Source organism: Salmo salar, chromosome ssa07, assembly GCF_905237065.1.
Source record: "Salmo salar chromosome ssa07, Ssal_v3.1, whole genome shotgun sequence".
Lineage (NCBI taxonomy): Eukaryota > Metazoa > Chordata > Actinopteri > Salmoniformes > Salmonidae > Salmo > Salmo salar.
Window position 1 is genome coordinate 1139158 of NC_059448.1, and position 12336 is coordinate 1151493.

A 12336-nucleotide genomic window follows, 5' to 3' on the forward strand; every position below is an offset into this window, starting at 1 on the left:
TGCTACAGGTTATGTATGGTCCTACTGCTACAGGTTATGTATGGTTATACTGCAGTAGACAGGTTATGTATGGTCCTACTGCTACAGGTTATGTATGGTCCTACTGCTACAGGTTATGTATGATCCTACTGCTACAGGTTATGTATGGTCCTACTGCTACAGGTTATGTATGGTCCTACTGCAGTAGACAGGTTATGTATGGTTCTACTGCTACAGGTTATGTATGGTCCTACTGCAGTAGACAGGTTATGTATGGTCCTACTGCTACAGGTTATGTATGGTTCTACTGCTACAGGTTATGTATGGTCCTACTGCTACAGGTTATGTATGGTTCTACTGCAGTAGACAGGTTATGTATGGTTATACTGCAGTAGACAGGTTATGTATGGTTCTACTGCTACAGGTTATGTATGGTCCTACTGCAGTAGACAGGTTATGTATGGTCCTACTGCTACAGGTTATGTATGGTCCTACTGCTACAGGTTATGTATCCTCCTACTGCAGTAGACAGGTTATGTATGGTTCTACTGCTACAGGTTATGTATGGTTCTACTGCTACAGGTTATGTATGGTCCTACTGCTACAGGTTATGTATGGTTATACTGCAGTAGACAGGTTATGTATGGTTCTACTGCTACAGGTTATGTATGGTCCTACTGCAACAGGTTATGTATGGTTATACTGCAGTAAACAGGTTATGTATGGTCCTACTGCTACAGGTTATGTATGGTCCTACTGCAGTAAGCAGGTTATGTATGGTTCTACTGCTACAGGTTATGTATGGTCCTACTGCAGTAGACAGGTTATGTATGGTCCTACTGCAGTAGACAGGTTATGTATGGTCCTACTGCTACAGGTTATGTATGGTTCTACTGCAGTAGACAGGTTATGTATGGTCCTACTGCTACAGGTTATGTATGGTCCTACTGCAGTAGACAGGTTATGTATGGTCCTACTGCAGTAGACAGGTTATGTATGGTCCTACTGCTACAGGTTATGTATGGTTCTACTGCAGTAGACAGGTTATGTATGGTCCTACTGCAGTAGACAGGTTATGTATGGTTCTACTGCAGTAGACAGGTTATGTATGGTTCTACTGCTACAGGTTATGTATGGTCCTACTGCTACAGGTTATGTATGGTCCTACTGCAGTAGACAGGTTATGTATGGTCCTACTGCTACAGGTTATGTATGGTTCTACTGCAGTAGACAGGTTATGTATGGTTCTACTGCGTGACAGGTTATGTATGGTCCTACTGCAGTAGACAGGTTATGTATGGTTCTACTGCTACAGGTTATGTATGGTTCTACTGCAGTAGACAGGTTATGTATGGTCCTACTGCAGTAGACAGGTTATGTATGGTCCTACTGCTACAGGTTATGTATGGTTATACTGCAGTAGACAGGTTATGTATGGTTCTACTATGTTCTAAATATATTTTCCTGTAACCCGCCTCACCCAATGAGGTACGGATCTGCTATTAATACTCCTTATAACTGGAACTTCCATCAGGAGCTAGCCAGCAGTAGAAAGGTTATGTATAGTCCTACTGCAGTAGACAGGTTATGTATGGTTCTACTGCTACAGGTTATGTATGGTCCTACTGCAGTAGACAGGTTATGTATGGTTCTACTGCAGTAGACAGGTTATGTATGGTCCTACTGCAGTAGACAGGTTATGTATGGTTCTACTGCAGTAGACAGGTTATGTATGGTCCTACTGCTACAGGTTATGTATGGTCCTACTGCAGTAGACAGGTTATGTATGGTCCTACTGCTACAGGTTATGTATGGTTCTACTGCAGTAGACAGGTTATGTATGGTTCTACTGCTACAGGTTATGTATGGTTCTACTGCTACAGGTTATGTATGGTTCTACTGCAGTAGACAGGTTATGTATGGTCCTACTGCAGTAGACAGGTTATGTATGGTCCTACTGCAGTAAACAGGTTATGTATGGGTCTACTGCAGTAGACAGGTTATGTATGGTTCTACTGCTACAGGTTATGTATGGTCCTACTGCAGTAGACAGGTTATGTATGGTTCTACTGCAGTAGACAGGTTATGTATGGTTCTACTGCTACAGGTTATGTATGGTTCTACTCCAGTAGACAGGTTATGTATGGTTCTACTGCTACAGGTTATGTATGGTTCTACTGCAGTAGACAGGTTATGTATGGTCCTACTGCAGTAGACAGGTTATGTATGGTTCTACTGCAGTAAACAGGTTATGTATGGGTCTACTGCAGTAGACAGGTTATGTATGGTTCTACTGCTACAGGTTATGTATGGTCCTACTGCAGTAGACAGGTTATGTATGGTTCTACTGCAGTAGACAGGTTATGTATGGTTCTACTGCTACAGGTTATGTATGGTTCTACTGCAGTAGACAGGTTATGTATGGTTCTACTCCAGTAGACAGGTTATGTATGGTTCTACTGCAGTAGACAGGTTACGTTAGTCAAAGGAATGGAGGTGATCATGGACTACAGGAAAAGGAGGGCCGAAAGCCCCCGTTAACGTCGAAGAGGCTGAAGTGGAGCGGGTCGAAAGTTTTAAGTTCCTTGGTGTCCACATCACCAACAAACTAACATGGTCCAAGCACACCAAGACAGTCGTGAAGAGGGCACGACAAAACCTATTCCCCTTCAGGAGACTGAAAAGTTTTGGCATGGGTCCCCAAATCCTCAAAGATTTCTACAGCTGCACCATCGAGAGCATCCTGACCGGTTGCATCACCGCCTGGTATGGTAACTGCTTGGCATCTGACCGTAAGGCACTACAGAGGGTAATGCGTACGGCCCAGTACATCACTGGGACCAAGCTTCCTGCCATCCAGGACCTCTATACCAGGCGGTGTCAGAGGAAGGCCCAAAAAATTGTTAAAGACTCCAGTCACCTAATTCATAGACTGTTCTCTCTGCTCCCGCACATCAAGTGGTACCAGAGCACCAAGTCTAGGACCAAAAGGCTCCTGAACAGCTTCTACCTCCAAGCCATAAGACTGCTGAACAATTAATAAAATGGCCACCCGGACTATTTACATAGACCTCCCCCTTGGTTTTTACACTGCTGCTACTCGCTGTTTATTATCTATGCATAGTCACTTTACAAATTACCTCAACTAAGCTGTACCCACGCACATTGACTCAGTACCGGTACCCCCTGTATTTCGCCTCGTTATTGTTATGTAATTATTATTATATTTTTTTTAATGTTTTTTTTTTCACTTTAGTTTATTTAGTAAATATTTTCTTAACTCTATTTATTGAACTGCATTGTTGGTTAAGGGCTTAAGTGTCACAACGTCGACTGAAGGTGGCGCCTCTCCTCGTTCGGGCGGCGCTCGTCGTCGCCGGCCTACTAGCTGCCACCGATCCTCTTTTCATTTTTCTTTTGGTGAGGTCTGGTTTATGTGTGCACCTGTATTGTGTTAGATCGGTTATTTAGTCTCTCTGTTTAGGTTTGTCTGGTTAGGTTGGGGTTTAGGCATTCCCTCTGCATTTTTGTGTGTTAAGGCATACGAGTTTTTCTGGGCTGCGCCCCTTACTCTGTTTACGGGCTTTTACTGTTATTGTGTTTTCGCCCTGCCTTACATGTTGTTGGCAGTTTTGGACTGTTGCCTATTAAAACGTGTGTTCGCGGACCTTGGTCTCCTGCGCCTGACTTCACCCCTCCTGCTCCTTTGAGTTCCTGACATTAAGGTCTACACCTGTTGGATTCGACGCATGTGACAAATAACATTTGATTTTATTTAAAAAAGTGACATCGGGGGAGGACAGCTCTGATGACTACACCCCTCCTTTTTATGTGAGGTAGGTCTCAAAACCACGGTACATTTTTTTTACATATAAAATGTAAATTCTTTCCTTATTAAAATTAACTTATGAGCTTGGTTCAAATGTTGTACCCCGACAGAACCTCAAATATAAGCTTGTTTTACTCCAATGTTTGTAGAATAGAGAGTGCCTTAGAAAAGGAGGTGCAAGTACTCCCAGTCCTTAGCGTCGATCAGTCTGTGCTTGATCATCATCATCTCTCTGAAGACACAGGATTTGGGAGGAGGATAAAATGTCAACAAATTTCTGACAAGTATCAGGTCCATGTGGACAACATGCATCTATTGCCTGAACCTGAACTTGAGGGAGTTGGTGACCTTTCGCAGACTCTCAATTGCTAATTTTCAGAAGAGGGCTTAAGTGAGAGTTCGATCAAGGGGCATGTCATGGTCGAAAGGAGGAGCGGACCAAAGTGCAGCGTGTGTGTCGTTCCACATTTTATTTTCACTGTGAAACTATTCGATACATAAACAATAAACTGAACGAACAAAAACAACAAACCGTGACGCAGAGGTGAAACATACACTGACTCAAAGATAATCTCCCACAAAACCCAGGAGGGAAAAACACCTACTTAAGTATGATCTCCAATTAGAGACAACGAGGACCAGCTGCCTCTAATTGGAGATCATCCCAAACAAAACCCCCAACATAGAAATACAAAACTAGAACCTGACAACATAGAAAAAGTAAACTAGAAAACACCCCCCCCCCCTGTCACGCCCTGACCTACTCTACCATAGAAAATAACAGCTATCTAAGGTCAGCACGTGACAGAGCAACTATGATAGAATGGGTGAGAACTCCTTTCTTTGGCATGTTCACTAACAGTTTTCAAAGATTAGTATTTTATTTGACTCTTTCAGATATGGTCCAATGGTCACACAGGAACTAACAGCCAACGTTTCATTTGGGGATGCAGGATATGGGGATTTCATGCTGGCGTCCAACATCCTGCTCTCTGGGAACAACGATGGAAAGATCTCCATATTGTTAAAATTCCTGAATTCGTGGGGTTTGTTTCCAGAGACTCCTTAAGGAGTTCTGGCAGGACAAACATCGCACACAATGATGTGCAGGGGATATGTGACATTGGAGCTGTAAGTTATTGATATGGAGGAAGTGATGCTTCTTTTCATTTAGTTTATGTTTCAACTGAAATGCCTAATTGAGAGAATTCTCTTAACCCCTCAAAACATTAGTTTATTAAAAAAAGGCTGGGTACTCCATCCTTCTCCAGTAGAGTAACGACATTTCTCCATTGGGTTGACCAGCAGCATACCACCATGCATCTGATGCTTAGCAGGGTTGGTCCTGGTTGGTCCCCTGGATGGGAGACCAGATGCTGCTGGAAGTAGTGTTGGAGGGCCAGTAGAAGACACCCTTATATCCCAATGCACCTCTGTAGGGTGTCCTGACTCTCTGTGGTCACTAAAGATCCCATGGTACTTATAGTAGGGGTGTTAACCCTGGTGTTTTAGCTAAATTCCCAATCTGGCCCCTCATACCATCACGGTCACCTGATCATCCCCAGTTTCCAATTGGCTCATTCATCCACCTCCTCTCCCCTGTAACTAGTCCCCAGGTCGTTGCTGTAAATGAGAACGTGTTCTCAGTCAACTTACCGGGTAAAATAACGGTAAAATAAATAAAAAATCTCCAGTAGAGTAACGACCTAGTCAACCACTTCTCTATCCTTCTCTAGTAGAGTAAGGACATAGTCAACCACTTCTCTATCCTTCTCTAGTGGAGTAACGACCTAGTCAACCACTTCTCTATACTTCTCTAGTGGAGTAAGGACCTAGTCAACCACTTCTCTATACTTCTCTAGTGGAGTAAGGACCTAGTCAACCACTTCTCTATCCTTCTCTAGTGGAGTAACGACCTAGTCAACCACTTCTCTATCCTTCTCTAGTGGAGTAAGGACCTAGTCAACCACTTCTCTATCCTTCTCTAGTGGAGTAAGGACCTAGTCAACCACTTCTCTATCCTTCTCTAGTGGAGTAAGGACCTAGTCAACCACTTCTCTATCCTTCTCTAGTGGAGTAAGGACCTAGTCAACCACTTCTCTATCCTTCTCTAGTGGAGTAACGACCTAGTCAACCACTTCTCTATCCTTCTCTAGTGGAGTAACGACCTAGTCAACCACTTCTCTATCCTTCTCTAGTGGAGTAACGACCTAGTCAACCACTTCTCTATCCTTCTCTAGTGGAGTAACGACCTAGTCAACCACTTCTCTATCCTTCTCTAGTGGAGTAAGGACCTAGTCAACCACTTCTCTATCCTTCTCTAGTGGAGTAACGACCTAGTCAACCACTTCTCTATCCTTCTCTAGTGGAGTAACGACCTAGTCAACCACTTCTCTATCTTTCTCTAGTGGAGTAACGACCTAGTCAACCACTTCTCTATCCTTCTCTAGTGGAGTAAGGACCTAGTCAACCACTTCTCTATCCTTCTCCAGTGGAGTAACGACCTAGTCAACCACTTCTCTATCCTTCTCTAGTGGAGTAAGGACCTAGTCAACCACTTCTCTATCCTTCTCTAGTGGAGTAACGACCTAGTCAACCACTTCTCTATCCTTCTCTAGTGGAGTAAGGACCTAGTCAACCACTTCTCTATCCTTCTCTAGTGGAGTAACGACCTAGTCAACCACTTCTCTATCCTTCTCCAGTGGAGTAAGGACCTAGTCAACCACTTCTCTATCCTTCTCTAGTGGAGTAAGGAGCTAGTCAACCACTTCTCTATCCTTCTCTAGTGGAGTAACGACCTAGTCAACCACTTCTCTATCCTTCTCTAGTGGAGTAAGGACCTAGTCAACCACTTCTCTATCCTTCTCTAGTGGAGTAACGACCTAGTCAACCACTTCTCTATCCTTCTCTAGTGGAGTAAGGACCTAGTCAACCACTTCTCTATCCTTCTCTAGTGGAGTAACGACCTAGTCAACCACTTCTCTATCCTTCTCTAGTGGAGTAACGACCTAGTCAACCACTTCTCTATCCTTCTCTAGTGGAGTAAGGACCTAGTCAACCACTTCTCTATCCTTCTCTAGTGGAGTAACGACCTAGTCAACCACTTCTCTATCCTTCTCTAGTGGAGTAAGGACCTAGTCAACCACTTCTCTATCCTTCTCTAGTGGAGTAAGGACCTAGTCAACCACTTCTCTATCCTTCTCTAGTGGAGTAACGACCTAGTCAACCACTTCTCTATCCTTCTCTAGTGGAGTAACGACCTAGTCAACCACTTCTCTATCCTTCTCTAGTGGAGTAACGACCTAGTCAACCACTTCTCTATCCTTCTCTAGTGGAGTAACGACCTAGTCAACCACTTCTCTATCCTTCTCTAGTGGAGTAACGACCTAGTCAACCACTTCTCTATCCTTCTCTAGTGGAGTAAGGACCTAGTCAACCACTTCTCTATCCTTCTCTAGTGGAGTAACGACCTAGTCAACCACTTCTCTATCCTTCTCTAGTGGAGTAAGGACCTAGTCATCCACTTCTCTATCCTTCTCTAGTGGAGTAAGGACCTAGTCAACCACTTCTCTATCCTTCTTTAGTGGAGTAACGACCTAGTCAACCACTTCTCTATCCTTCTCTAGTGGAGTAACGACCTAGTCAACCACTTCTCTATACTTCTCTAGTGGAGTAAGGACCTAGTCAACCACTTCTCTATCCTTCTCTAGTGGAGTAACGACCTAGTCAACCACTTCTCTATCCTTCTCTAGTGGAGTAACGACCTAGTCGACCACTTCTCTATCCTTCTCTAGTGGAGTAACGACCTAGTCGACCACTTCTCTATCCTTCTCTAGTGGAGTAACGACCTAGTCGACCACTTCTCTATCCTTCTCTAGTGGAGTAAGGACCTAGTCGACCACTTCTCTATCCTTCTCTAGTGGAGTAAGGACCTAGTCAACCACTTCTCTATCCTTCTCTAGTGGAGTAACGACCTAGTCAACCACTTCTCTATCCTTCTCTAGTGGAGTAAGGACCTAGTCAACCACTTCTCTATCCTTCTCTAGTGGAGTAAGGACCTAGTCAACCACTTCTCTATCCTTCTCTAGTGGAGTAAGGACCTAGTCAACCACTTCTCTATCCTTCTCTAGTGGAGTAAGGACCTAGTCAACCACTTCTCTATCCTTCTCTAGTGGAGTAAGGACCTAGTCAACCACTTCTCTATCCTTCTCTAGTGGAGTAAGGACCTAGTCGACCACTTCTCTATCCTTCTCTAGTGGAGTAACGACCTAGTCAACCACTTCTCTATCCTTCTCTAGTGGAGTAAGGACCTAGTCAACCACTTCTCTATCCTTCTCTAGTGGAGTAACGACCTAGTCAACCACTTCTCTATCCTTCTCTAGTGGAGTAAGGACAAAGTCAACCACTTCTCTATCCTTCTCTAGTGGAGTAACGACCTAGTCAACCACTTCTCTATCCTTCTCCAGTGGAGTAACGACCTAGTCAACCACTTCTCTATCCTTCTCTAGTGCAGTAAGGACCTAGTCAACCACTTCTCTATCCTTCTCCAGTGGAGTAAGGACCTAGTCAACCACTTCTCTATCCTTCTCTAGTGGAGTAAGGACCGAGTCAACCACTTCTCTATCCTTCTCTAGTGGAGTAAGGACATAGATTTATCCTGCCTGTTTGGCCCTGTCCTGGGGTTTCATCGGATGGGGCCACAGTGTCTCCCGATCCCTCCTGTCTCAGCCTCCAGTATTTATGCTGCAGTAGTTTATGTGTCGGGGGGGCTAGGGTCAGTCTGTTATATCTGGAGTATTTCTCTTGTCTTATCCGGTGTCCTGTGTGAATTTAAGTATTCTCACTCACTCACTCACTCACTCACTCACTCACTCACTCACTCACTCACTCACTCACTCAGCAGAGGACCTGAGCCCTAGGACCATGCCTCAGGACTACCTGGCCTGATGACTCCTTGCTGTCCCTAGTCCACCTGGCCGTGCTGCTGCTCCAGTTTCAACTGTTCTGCCTGCGGCTATGGAACCCTGACCTGTTCACCGGACGTGCTACCTGTCCCAGACCTGCTGTCCCAGACCTGCTGGAACCCTGACCTGTTCACCGGACGTGCTACCTGTCCCAGACCTGCTGTCCCAGACCTGCTGGAACCCTGACCTGTTCACCGGACGTGCTACCTGTCCCAGACCTGCTGTTTTCAACTCTCTAGAGACAGCAGGAGCGGTAGAGATACTCTCAAAGATCGGCTATGAAAAGCCAACTGACATTTACTCCTGAGGTGCTGACTTGTTGCACCCTCGACAACCACTGTGATTATTATTATTTGACCTTGCTGGTCTTCTATGAACATTTGAACATCTTGGCCATGTGCTGTTATAATCTCCACCCGGCACAGCCAGAAGAGGACTGGCCTCCCCTCATAGCCTGGTTCCTCTCTACCCAGCACAGCCAGTAGAGGACTGGCCACCCCTCATAGCCTGGTTCCTCTCTAGGTTTCTAATCTCCACCCAGCACAGCCAGAAGAGGACTGGCCACCCCTCATAGCCTGGTTCCTCTCTACCCAGTACAGCCAGTAGAGGACTGGCCACCCCTCAGAGCCTGGTTCCTCTCTACCCAGTACAGCCAGTAGAGGACTGGCCACCCCTCATAGCCTGGTTCCTCTCTACCCAGCACAGCCAGAAGAGGACTGGCCACCCCTCAGAGCCTGGTTCCTCTGGTCTACCCAGTACAGCCAGTAGAGGACTGGTCACCCCTCAGAGCCTGGTTCCTCTGGTCTACCCAGTACAGCCAGTAGAGGACTGGTCACCCCTCAGAGCCTGGTTCCTCTGGTCTACCCAGTACAGCCAGTAGAGGACTGGTCACCCCTCAGAGCCTGGTTCCTCTGGTCTACCCAGTACAGCCAGTAGAGGACTGGTCACCCCTCAGAGCCTGGTTCCTCTCTACCCAGTACAGCCAGTAGAGGACTGGTCACCCCTCAGAGCCTGGTTCCTCTGGTCTACCCAGTACAGCCAGTAGAGGACTGGCCACCCCTCAGAGCCTGGTTCCTCTGGTCTACCCAGTACAGCCAGTAGAGGACTGGCCACCCCTCAGAGCCTGGTTCCTCTGGTCTACCCAGTACAGCCAGTAGAGGACTGGTCACCCCTCAGAGCCTGGTTCCTCTCTAGGTTTCTTCCTAGGTTTTGGCCTTTCTAGGGGAGTTTTAGTCAATGAAATAAACCTAATTTACTTATAAATAGCTATTGTAAATAACCTCATGTTATCATGTCTTGTAGAGTCCCCTCTACTCAATCCAGCTGTAAACAGACCTGATTAATACTTTGTCACTCATGAATGTTGTCTAAATACCGCCAAAATGGTTTGTTCTATGATTGGCTTTCATATCAAAATAAACTATTTGTGGAATTCAACCTTTTGTCTGTGAACATCAGCTGTTTCCATTAAACAGTGGGTTAGAGTTAGCGAACACAAAAAATAAACACTGAATTCTCTAGGTCAGTCTGCCAGATGCGAATCCTTTATATAGTGGCCCTGCCGAAGCATGCCATGCTGCCGACAGATGAACTAGCATGCCTGTATTCCACATGGTCTTCTCACTGTTCCTCGCTCTCATCCAGGGCTAACAGATTGTTCCTCAGGTTTCCAGGCAGTAAGTGTATCTACAGCGCATTCAGAAAGTATTCAGACCCCTTGACTTTTTCCACATTTTGTTACGTTACAGCCTTATTCTAACATGGATGAAATATTTATTTTTTTTCCCCTCACCCATCTACACACAACAACCCATAATGACAAAGGAAAAACAGGTTTTTAGAAATGTTTGCTAATTTATTAAAAATAAAAAAAATGAACACATTTACATAAGTATTCAGCCCCTTTACTCAGTACTTTGTTGAAGCACCTTTGGCAGCGATTACAGCCTCGAGTCTTCTTGGGTATGACGCTACAAGCTTGGCACACCTGTATTTGGGGAGTTTCTCCCATTCTTCTCTGCAGATCCTCTCAAGCTCTGTCAGGTTGGATGGGAAGCGTCGCTGCACAGCTATTTTCAGGTCTCTCCAGAGATGTTTGATCTGGTTCAAGTCCGGGCTCTGGCCGGGCCACTCAAGGACATTCAGAGACTTGTCCTGAAGCCACTCCTGAGTTGTCTTGGCTGTGTGCTTAGGGTCGTTGTCCTGTTGATGGATGAACCTTCACCCCAGTCTGAGGTCCTGAGCACCCTGACCAAGGCCCTTCTCCCCTGATTGCTGAGTTTGGCCGGCCAGCTCTAGAAAGAATCTCTGTGGTTCTAAACTTTTTAGGTTAGGCTAATGCGATTAGCATGAGGCTGTAAGTAACAAGAACATTTCCCAGGACATAGACATGTCTGATATTGGCAGAAAGCTTAAATTCTTGTTAATCTAACTGCACTGTCCAATGTACCGTAGTTACTACAGTGAAAGAATACCATGCTATTGTTTGAGAAGAGTGCAGTTATGAACTTGAAAACTTACCAATAAACAAATTAGGCACATTTGGGCAGTCTTGATACAAAATGTTGAACAGAAATGCAATGGTTCATTGGATCAGTCTAAAACTTTGCACATACACAGCTGCCATCTAGTGGCCAAAATCTAAATTGCAGCTGGGCTGGAATAATACATTATGACCTTTCTCTTGCATTTCAAAGATGATGGTACATTGTTTTTTTTAGACGTTTGTTTTTTTCTTTGCATTATCTTTTACCAGACCTAATGTGTTATATTATCCTACATTCCTTTCACATTTCCACAAACTTAAAAGTGTTCCCTTTCAAATGGTACCAAGAATATGCATATCCCTGCTTCAGGTCCTGAGCTACAAGCAGTTATATTTGGGTATGTCATTTTAGGCGAAAATTGAAAAAAGCGACGGATCCTTATTAACCTGTAACTGAGTAACTTAAGAAGTTCCTCTGTCCAGTGTCTGCGTTCTTTTGCCCATCTTAGTCTTTTCTTTTTATTGGCCAGTCTGAGATATGGCTTTTTCTCTGCAACTCCGCCTAGAAGGGCAGCATCCCGGAGTCGCCTCTTCACTGTTGACGTTGAGACTGGTGTTTTGCTGGTACTATTTAATGAAGCTGCCAGTTGAGGACTTGTGAGGAGTCCGTTTCTCAAACTAGACACTCTAATGTACTTGTCCTCTTGCTCAGTTGTGCACCGGGGCCTCCCACTCCTTTTTCTATTCTGGTTAGAGCCAGTTTGCGCTGTTCTGTGAAGGGAGTAGTACACAGCGTAGCCTTCATTTCTCAGAACAAGAACAGACTGATGAGTTTCAGAAGAAAGTTCTTTGTTTCTGACCATTTTGAGCCTGTAATGGAACCCACAAATGCTGATGCTCCAGATACTCAACTAGTGTAAAGAAGGCCAGTTTTATTGCTTCTTTAATCAGAACAACAGTTTCCAGCTGAGCTAACATAATTGCAAAAGGGTTTTCTAATGATCAACACAACGTGCCATTGGAACACAGGAGTGATGGTTGCTGATAATGGGCCTCTGTTCGCCTATGTAGATATTCCA